Genomic DNA, 8,930 nt, shown 5'->3' with positions numbered 1-8,930 from the left:
TATAGCCAAAACACCATACCAAAACTTCTTTTCGTCAACCGATAAACAAGTAAGGAAACATAGCGTGCATTTGATCCACCATCTCCGATGTAGCTTCATCGAGCCCAAAGTGCTTCCACTACACTTTAAATTGCTCGATTGCTCGGTTCCGAAGCATGGGCACCTTGTTCTGCAATATACACTGAGGCCCTGACTAGAATTCTCCATCTAGTTCCACCTGCAATATAGGGTAGTCAATCACATGATCAACATATTTAACATACTGCTTAAGCAATGATACATGAAAACGATCGTGGAATTTCATTGTCGGAGGCAGTGCAAGTTGATAGGCTGCTGGCATAATCCTCTCAACAATGTTGAAGGGTCCACAAAACCATGGTGTTATCATGGCACATGATCCAATACATAAGGAGTTCTTTGGTTTGATGTGCAAGTACACCTATTCCTCAACCTAGAACTCCTTGAACAACCTGTTTCGATCTGCATAGCTTTTTTGCGTATCCCATGCTGCCTTTAGATTTTTCTTTATAACCTGCATTTCTTGTTCCATGTCTTCCAACATCTTTGGTCCAATAAATACCTTATTGACTGAATCACTCTAACTGATGGGAGTATTGCAACTCCCCCCATACAATGCCTAAAAATGACTAATCCTCATTGACTCTTGATAACCATCATTGTACACAAACTCTACCAAGGGGAGATACTCTTCCCACTTCTGCTAGTCATTCATCAAATACATCCTCAAAATGTCCCCCAATATCTTACTGACCCTTTATGTCTGTCCATTTGTCTGCAGACGATAAGTTTTGTTGAAGGCCGACTTTGTGCCCAAACCTGCAAATAAATCCTTCCAAAACATGGAAGTGAACTTTGCACCCTTGTCTGACCCAATATTCTTCGAATAACCATGCAACCTAACCATAGATCTGATGAATATCTGTTCCACATCGCTAACTGAGAATGTAGACTTCACATAAATAAAGTGTGGAGCCTTTGTCAACTTGTCCATGACAACCACGATGGAATCATGTTGTCTCACGATCTTCGCCAACCTTGTGATGAAGTCCATGGAAATGACCTCCTATTTACACTTTGGAATCACGATCAACTATAGCAGTTGACCTGGATGATTTCACTCTACCTTCACTCACTAATAATCAAAACACTTATCCACCCACTTTGCTACATCCTTCTTCAAATTTGGTCAATAATAATATTTGTTCACTATAGTCAATTTCTTTTGATAACCTGGGTGACCTGAGTAAGGTTTCACATGAAACTCCCTCAAGATCACCTTCTTCAGTTCACTGCTATCTGACACATATATCATTTCTCTGAATCTGTCCAATCCATTCGATGTAAGACAATAATCCATACCCTGTGCACCTACACCTGTACTTGTGCCTATACCTGTACTACCGCTTATACCTCTACATGTACCTTTACCTTCACATGTAACTATACCTATACTACTACCTATACTTGTACCTGTACTAGTACCCTATTGCAACCTTTGATAATCTCCATATACCTGACATCTTGCTGACCTGCCTGCAAGATCCTATCACTAGTACAAAATGGCTAATTAGTTACTAAAAAAAAATTGCATATAAATGACCATTTTTCAGTCAGTGACCGATAGTCGCTAATTTACATTATCTGATAATGTGACCAATGTTTAGTTATTTTGAGCTTAGTCATTAATTGGTTGTCTCAATTGTATCATCTAGTAGTATATTTAGTCATTAATTTGGTCATTAATTTAGTCATTAATTGTTGTAATTAATGGCTAAATATACAACAAAATATATTACTATATGATTACCTAAGAAAAAAATTAATGACCAAAATGTTGGTCGTGTTATAACATGCTATAAATTAGCTACCAATAGTCACATATATGAAAATTTTAGTCATCATTTGAAACGAATTAATGACCAAAGAAATGTGACTAAACTTAGTTGTGTTATAAAATATTGTAAATTAACTACCAATAGTACTATATATGCAAAAGTTAGTCGTGATTTGTAATCACAAATTTATCATTTGAGGTAGTCATTTATCTTTTCTTAGTAGTTTCATATTCATTATATAAACCGCTGATTTAGTAATTTCTATTCATTTCATTTAATTTCATTCATAATCATTATAAACGACTAATTTAGTCATATATTCATCTTATTTGTGTTCATCATTAATCAATACAAATTATTAACTTAGTAGTTTTAGATTGTTTTTATATGTTCATTATTAATCAACATAAATTAATTAGTATGATTTTGTGACTAAATTAAAAAAAAAATGTCATACAATGTGCATGTTCATCTAATATGATAACGCAAAGTTACATATGTTAATTACAAGACTAAATAATATAAAGTGAAAATAAAAATAATTTCAACCACATATATTTTATTATATAAAATGTCAAGTATTACAATATGAGTTTCCAACTTAATATTGGTTGGACTACAATTTACACATGAAATATTGTTTCATCATTTCAAAACATTATCACTGTGTTTCCAAGGCATTGCAAGTGAATTCACCAACTCTAAAGATTTGACCATCAATCTCTATGTGTGTGTATTATGCAAGATATTGGTTCTAAGGGGATCACTAGACCGGTTCTCTTCTCTCTCTCGTTTTTTATTTGTTGCTCTAGTGTTATTGTTCTCCTCTTTCTTCAATTTCTGCTTCTTACCATCAATATTGAGTTCCTCTCCTGAAAATAAAATAAGGTACAATGCAAAGCATAAGACATCAAAGATGACGAATAGTTGAATACAAACTAAAGTAGACTATAAAATATTTATATGACATATACCTCAACACCAGCAATGTCAATGCCATTTTCCCCCATAAAAGAAAGAAACTTGAACAAGTTTTCTTCTGTTGGGGATAGTGGCCATTATGTGGCCATATGACCTGTATAAAAAAAGCAAATAAAACATCACATAGAAAAGAACACCTTAGTAACTTATATTCAACCTTCAGAGAAATCTTAGGCACAATCATGCCAACTAAGTTACATGTTAAAATGTTCAAGTTGTAGATAACTTGTTCAAACAAATAATTAGTGTGATGTTTAACCCTTGTCTTTTTATTCACAACAACATTGCATTCTCTAACGCGTGAATTTGGTCAAGTATATAGAAAACTTATGCTCAAATAACAACATGAAAGTAATTTTTTTTAATAATCATGAAAATATTTTAACACAAAACAACCAAAATGATTTCAATTAATCTCATGTAATACTAACTCATTTTCAAGATTTGGATGTTTTTTACATGGACATGATACCAAGTATTTTCAATTTCATAGTTAAAAGAGAAAACAAAATCAAAAGAAACATTCAAAATACAATCACACAACAAAGAGAGGATATCATGGGATGAACATTGAAATTTTAAAAAATTTGTTTACCTATCCACCGATGTCTTGTCTAGCATTCCTAAACGATTTTCTTGCCCAAAATAACCATTAGGTGAAAGAATCACAACATTAAAAACCATAGGAATCCCTACTAGAAACATTTCCAAAGTCGATGACTCAGGTGCCCGAAGGATCTTCAGCAACAAATGAATCATATCCAAGACATGCCCTGCATTGTCTCCCCATCCTTTTTCCAATCCAATTTCCTATAACTTGCCTACATCGGAGTCTAGTAACAATAAAACTAAGGCATTGACAATTTTTTATTCTTTTTTATCTATAAACTTTGAATCTGATTTGTTTCAGGAACATATTAATTCATATTTAAAGTATTCCTATCATGATAAGGTATGAATTATGTAGGACATCACAAAAATTGACCTTAATTAGGTCCTCAAACAATTCCTACAATATCAATATTTTTCTTGATATGATATCTTGGGTAGAAAAAATAATATATCTACAAAAGAAAAATCCATATATTACTTGTGTTCAAACTCTGTATATGGTCTATCCGTATGTAGCTTTTTAAGATGTTTTTCTGCCTTTACCAAAGTAAATTGTAGCTTGGTTAAAATATATATCCTTTCTTTCAACATCAATGTCTGTAAGATAAATGTCACGCATTATTATTTTCCATTTCTCAACATGTTACAAATGATAAATTGAAATTCACATAAAACCAAGAGTAAACCTTTTTTCTAACCAAAAAACAAACAAATAGTGCCTCTAATAAAAATTCACACCTCAAAATTACTCTACCACGTGCATGGGCTAAAGCTGAGATTCTTTGAACCGTCCTTAGGTCATACTTAATGGGGTATTAATATGTTTATCTTTATGTCAATTTGGAGTTAAAACAAATATATAAATCCAGGTTATTATCAGTTAAATTCAAGAATAATTCAAAAAAAATAATGTCATTGCAAGGTTGTGGAGAGAAAAAGATATTCATACTTATTCTTTTCTATTTTAATGTGATTTGAATTGAGTTCATATTTGAATATATAATTTTCTCTAAAGAAGTGAAATAGAAATATGAGAATTGAAATAGCCTACACAATCTGAAACCTTCCTTTCCTGGTTATCCATACCTATCTCCTAGCCTTGTTAAAATAATGTGCTTTAAATTATTCAAATAGTAGAATGAATTTGCTACAAAAAAATTGTGGTCATCATGATATAATTAAAAGATCCAAAAAGAAATTTGTCAGTTGGGTTTATCTCTGGTGTTTGTGTAGAATGGTTGTTATCCTTCCCACCTAGTTTCAATTTCCATAAGTGATGTGTTGAGCTCATAACGAGCATATTGGACTAATGACATTGAACCTTGTTTTTGACTCACATTCAACAAGGTAAATCTTTTGGTTGTCATTCTTTCTAATTCACACCAAAAACAATTGGCCAATTGCTACATAAGTGATGTCATAGCTGCAACTTGTGATTTATTTCCTAGCATATGGGTTGTTTCATCCTAGCATTCATCTGACCTACCAAAACATTTTACTTATTTCTTTCGTGTATTCAAGAAAAAATGTATGTGGTATTGAGAGAGTCAATTCAACTAAATTACCCATTTTCATCTTTTGACAAGGATCACTAATGATTTTTTTATTCACTCTTGGCCTCAACTCCTCTTGTATTGGAAAACATTTAGATGTAAAAAGTTAACTGCCATAAGTTATTTTGTTTAGCAAATCCTTCACAATTGAATTTGGAGGTAGTTCGTGCACATGAATCTATTTAACAGCAATAAGAAATCCTGTATTCATGAAATTGATATGATGGTATAAATTTCAAACAACCTGCATAAGGAATTATGTAAAAGATTAGCAAATGAATTTCAAAACAAGTAGATTGCAAAAAAACTACATCATAATATGGTGCTTTTAGGAATATCATACTCACTTTATCATCTTACATAATAAGGAGACTATCATTTGTGCCACATGGTGGGCTAAAGAATTTATCTATATGTGGGTAACCATCTTCATGGGAAGGGAAAGGGCAAGGTGGTCTCATGTCTATGTCCTAGGGAGATAATCGTAGTTTAGTGTCCATAATGTCACTGTTCCACATTAGCACCCATCATGCCCACTTGGCCATCTGAATAATGAAGGAAGAGCGTGTTTCTCCACCCTCCTTGTACCTCCAATGTGAAACAAGTCAAAACTCAACTTGCTGATGAATTTCTTTAGTCTATATTTGTATTTCCAATGGAACACCATCATCTCCCCAAAAAATAGTATGCAAATATTGATACCTAAAGCATTTGGACCACAACAAGTGTTAGGAGAGTAACACAAAAAATACAATTGGTTTGTGCCTAACCTAATCTATAAATTATGTAACTTCAATAGAGTGGAATGATGTATATCCCAAATCAAGGAAACCATAGAATATATATCCTTTGCATATGCAAATGTAGTGCTAAGTTAAAATTCCTATATTTGGGGAATTGTAGCAATGCAAATTATTTTCAAATGGGATGTTGATGAATGATGTAAGTATAAGAATTTGTTATCCAACATATCCAAAGGAATAATAATAAAAAAAACAATATCTTATCAAGAAATAGTGCAAATTACGACGCCACCACCATGCAAAACACGACGATATGTTGTCATGCAAACCTTTCCGATATGATTGGTGATATGCCATTTAAGTTGTACATTATCCTACAATACCTCAAAAATGTCATCCACGGATTTGCAACAATTAATTTGAATGCCCTCTTTCACGAGAGATTTCAGCATCTGATTCACTACTTTAGAATGTATGATGATCATCAAGAAAGGGTTTGTTAAAACAACCTTCCTCACCTTTACTACCACTATATGATCTCCCTTGTCATAATCTATCGACCTCCTCAAATCTCAGGCCTTTCATCTCAGGAACAAAATCAAGGACAAAAAGGAATGCGACCCCAAAAATAACGACGAATACTATAAATGTTTCGTATGTGCCCAATACATCAATTAAAGATATGAATCTCTCTAAAACAATTAGATTAATAGTCCATCAAACTGCTGCAGCAATGCCTCCACACGTACTTCTATACTTTGAAGGATAAATTTTGGAATTGATTGCCCATGGAACTGGTCCCATGCCAAGTGAGAAGAAAGCGATATATAAAACCAAGCCACAAACAACAAACCAACCATAACTAATTGGACCCACATCACTGTACTAAGAGAAAAAATGATGGGAATAGTATTGCTCAGATGTTGGCCTTTTTATTAATGAGTTATGAGGGCATTAGTTTTTCCAGAGCCCCCAATACGACACCCAGCCTTATCCATTTTTGGACATGACATATGGGTTGGGCAAACACAAGAGAAGATGGGACCCTGGTAGGGAAGGCCTTGTACTTCGTTGAACTCAACAGTGAACTGAGGCCTTGTTGGATATATAGAGCTGCTAAAATAATGAGTTTTAAACCCTATATGATCTTTAGAGCCCTAACACTTACTACAATGCCCCTACTAAGAAGGCATGAAATTCGAAATAGTTTAGGGAGATGGCAAGCGTTTCATGCCATAAGGAAAAAATATTTTGATCACAAGACTAACTATTTTCTTGATCATGCTACTGAAACGAGATATATTTTAGTATAGGCAGGCTCGTAGAACCTTGACACTGAAATTTGTGAAGAAAAAAAACAATGTGTTTACACACAATAAGTTAATTCTCATAATATTGATATTATCTCTAATTTGTTGACAGGACATCGTTGGGATACCTTGGAGGAATTGTCATCTAAATTGATTCCATGTGTTTTTAATTCAAGTATTTTTCCAAATCCAGGATAATGTTGGATTGGAATTGCAATGCTTAAGCTAGTTAGAAAAATAACATATTTAGCAAACTATACAAGTTCACTTAACTCTCTTTCATATATTGATAAGGGAAAAGTTGTACAATGATGCACAGGCTATAATGGATCATTCTGTTACTGTCTGCAAGGATCAAAACCTCAATTGTGGGTATTTTTAGGGCACTAATTTCTACATATTCAGGCTATTCAATACCTATAGTCCTTAACAAGTTGAACAAGACTTGTGCACAATGTCAAATGATGCCAGAAGTTGTTGACATATTACAAGTATTTGCAAGTGACATTCATTGTTGTAATATGCCTCTTAAAGATTTAGATGATATGGAACAACTTGAATTAGTGATGGAAATTCAGGAAAGAGGATTTTGTCCTACTGATACTTGGAATTATGTTCTTGAATTTTTTTTGTTATAGGGGTAATCTACCAAGAGCCCCCAAAATTATACAAGCCATCCATCAAACAGGTTGTGCTCCTGAATTTTGAACCTATGATTTACTTATTGATGGACACTGCAAGGAAAATAGAGTGTTGGAGGCTCTTGATCTTGTGAATGATCTCATCTCACAAGGAGGCTTTGTGCCTCAAATTAAAACTTACAATGCACTTATCAAAGGTATTTCCAGGTGATCTAGGTCTGGGTGTGATGAAAGGCCCTTCCAAAACCTTTTACTTTCGTAATGTGTTAAATTTAATTTTTAAAAGAACATAAGTGAATACATCTACATGTTGTAAAGAAAAGGAACATGTCAATCATCAACAGATGAAAACATAAGTTGTTGATAATAGATTTTGTCCAGGAGGGACTACGTCTCTGGGCCCCGTTGTCAAGATGGTGTAGGTCATTACATTAAGTGTTGTCAATAGCGATGATGTACACAAGAGATGATGTCAAGATCATACAAGGAAAATGCCCTCACGCAAGAGTGGCTCTAAGAGATGTTTTGGTATAGGAACTCTCAGTCAAAAAGACTCCTATCAGTATGACACAAACTCATGCATGATGAGGATCCCACGAACATGGCATAAAAGGAAACTCAATGCAAACATACATGATGACAACATGAGTATCCCATCAACAAAATGACAAAGGGATCTCCAATAAAACATGACGAATCATGATAAAAAGTACATCGCACAGATGATTCCACATCACATCAAGTAGGAATCATGAAAACAAGTAAGAAAAAAGATCCCACATCAAGCACGAAACAGGGATCTGTGCAACACAATGCATAGCAAAAGAATTAAATGAATACACTGCATATACTTCACATCTTGGGCCATCTTAAGAAGCGGATGTCAAAATGCTAAAGCTGTTCAGACCATCGATCTCACGGCATCAATCGCATGGCAATGGTTTCTCGCACATAAATGCCAACACCTGCACTCCACTTAGAAAAGTGGCCGAAAAATACAATGAACAAATGAAACATCTGAACACACCATCAGATTTGTGACATCAAATAGTGAAAAATCGACTGTCCAATTTTTGAATTCTGAGAAATTGAGAATCTAGGGCTCAAGGAATCTTTTAGATTCCTCATAGATTCCTCAAAGATTCCCTCCTCTGGGCCCTTTGCAAATCTGTTGCTAATATCAAAATTTCGACTGTGCCATTAGGTTCCTTGTGGAATTCTGAGAAAAATGAGT

The sequence above is a fragment of the Pinus tabuliformis genome, chromosome 7 (genome assembly GCF_031772625.1).
Source record: "Pinus tabuliformis cultivar Carrire ecotype Pingquan chromosome 7, CPIR1, whole genome shotgun sequence".
In the NCBI taxonomy this organism is placed as follows: Eukaryota; Viridiplantae; Streptophyta; class Pinopsida; order Pinales; family Pinaceae; genus Pinus; species Pinus tabuliformis.
The sequence above is the reverse complement of the archived record's forward strand: the minus strand, read 5'-3'. Positions refer to the sequence as shown.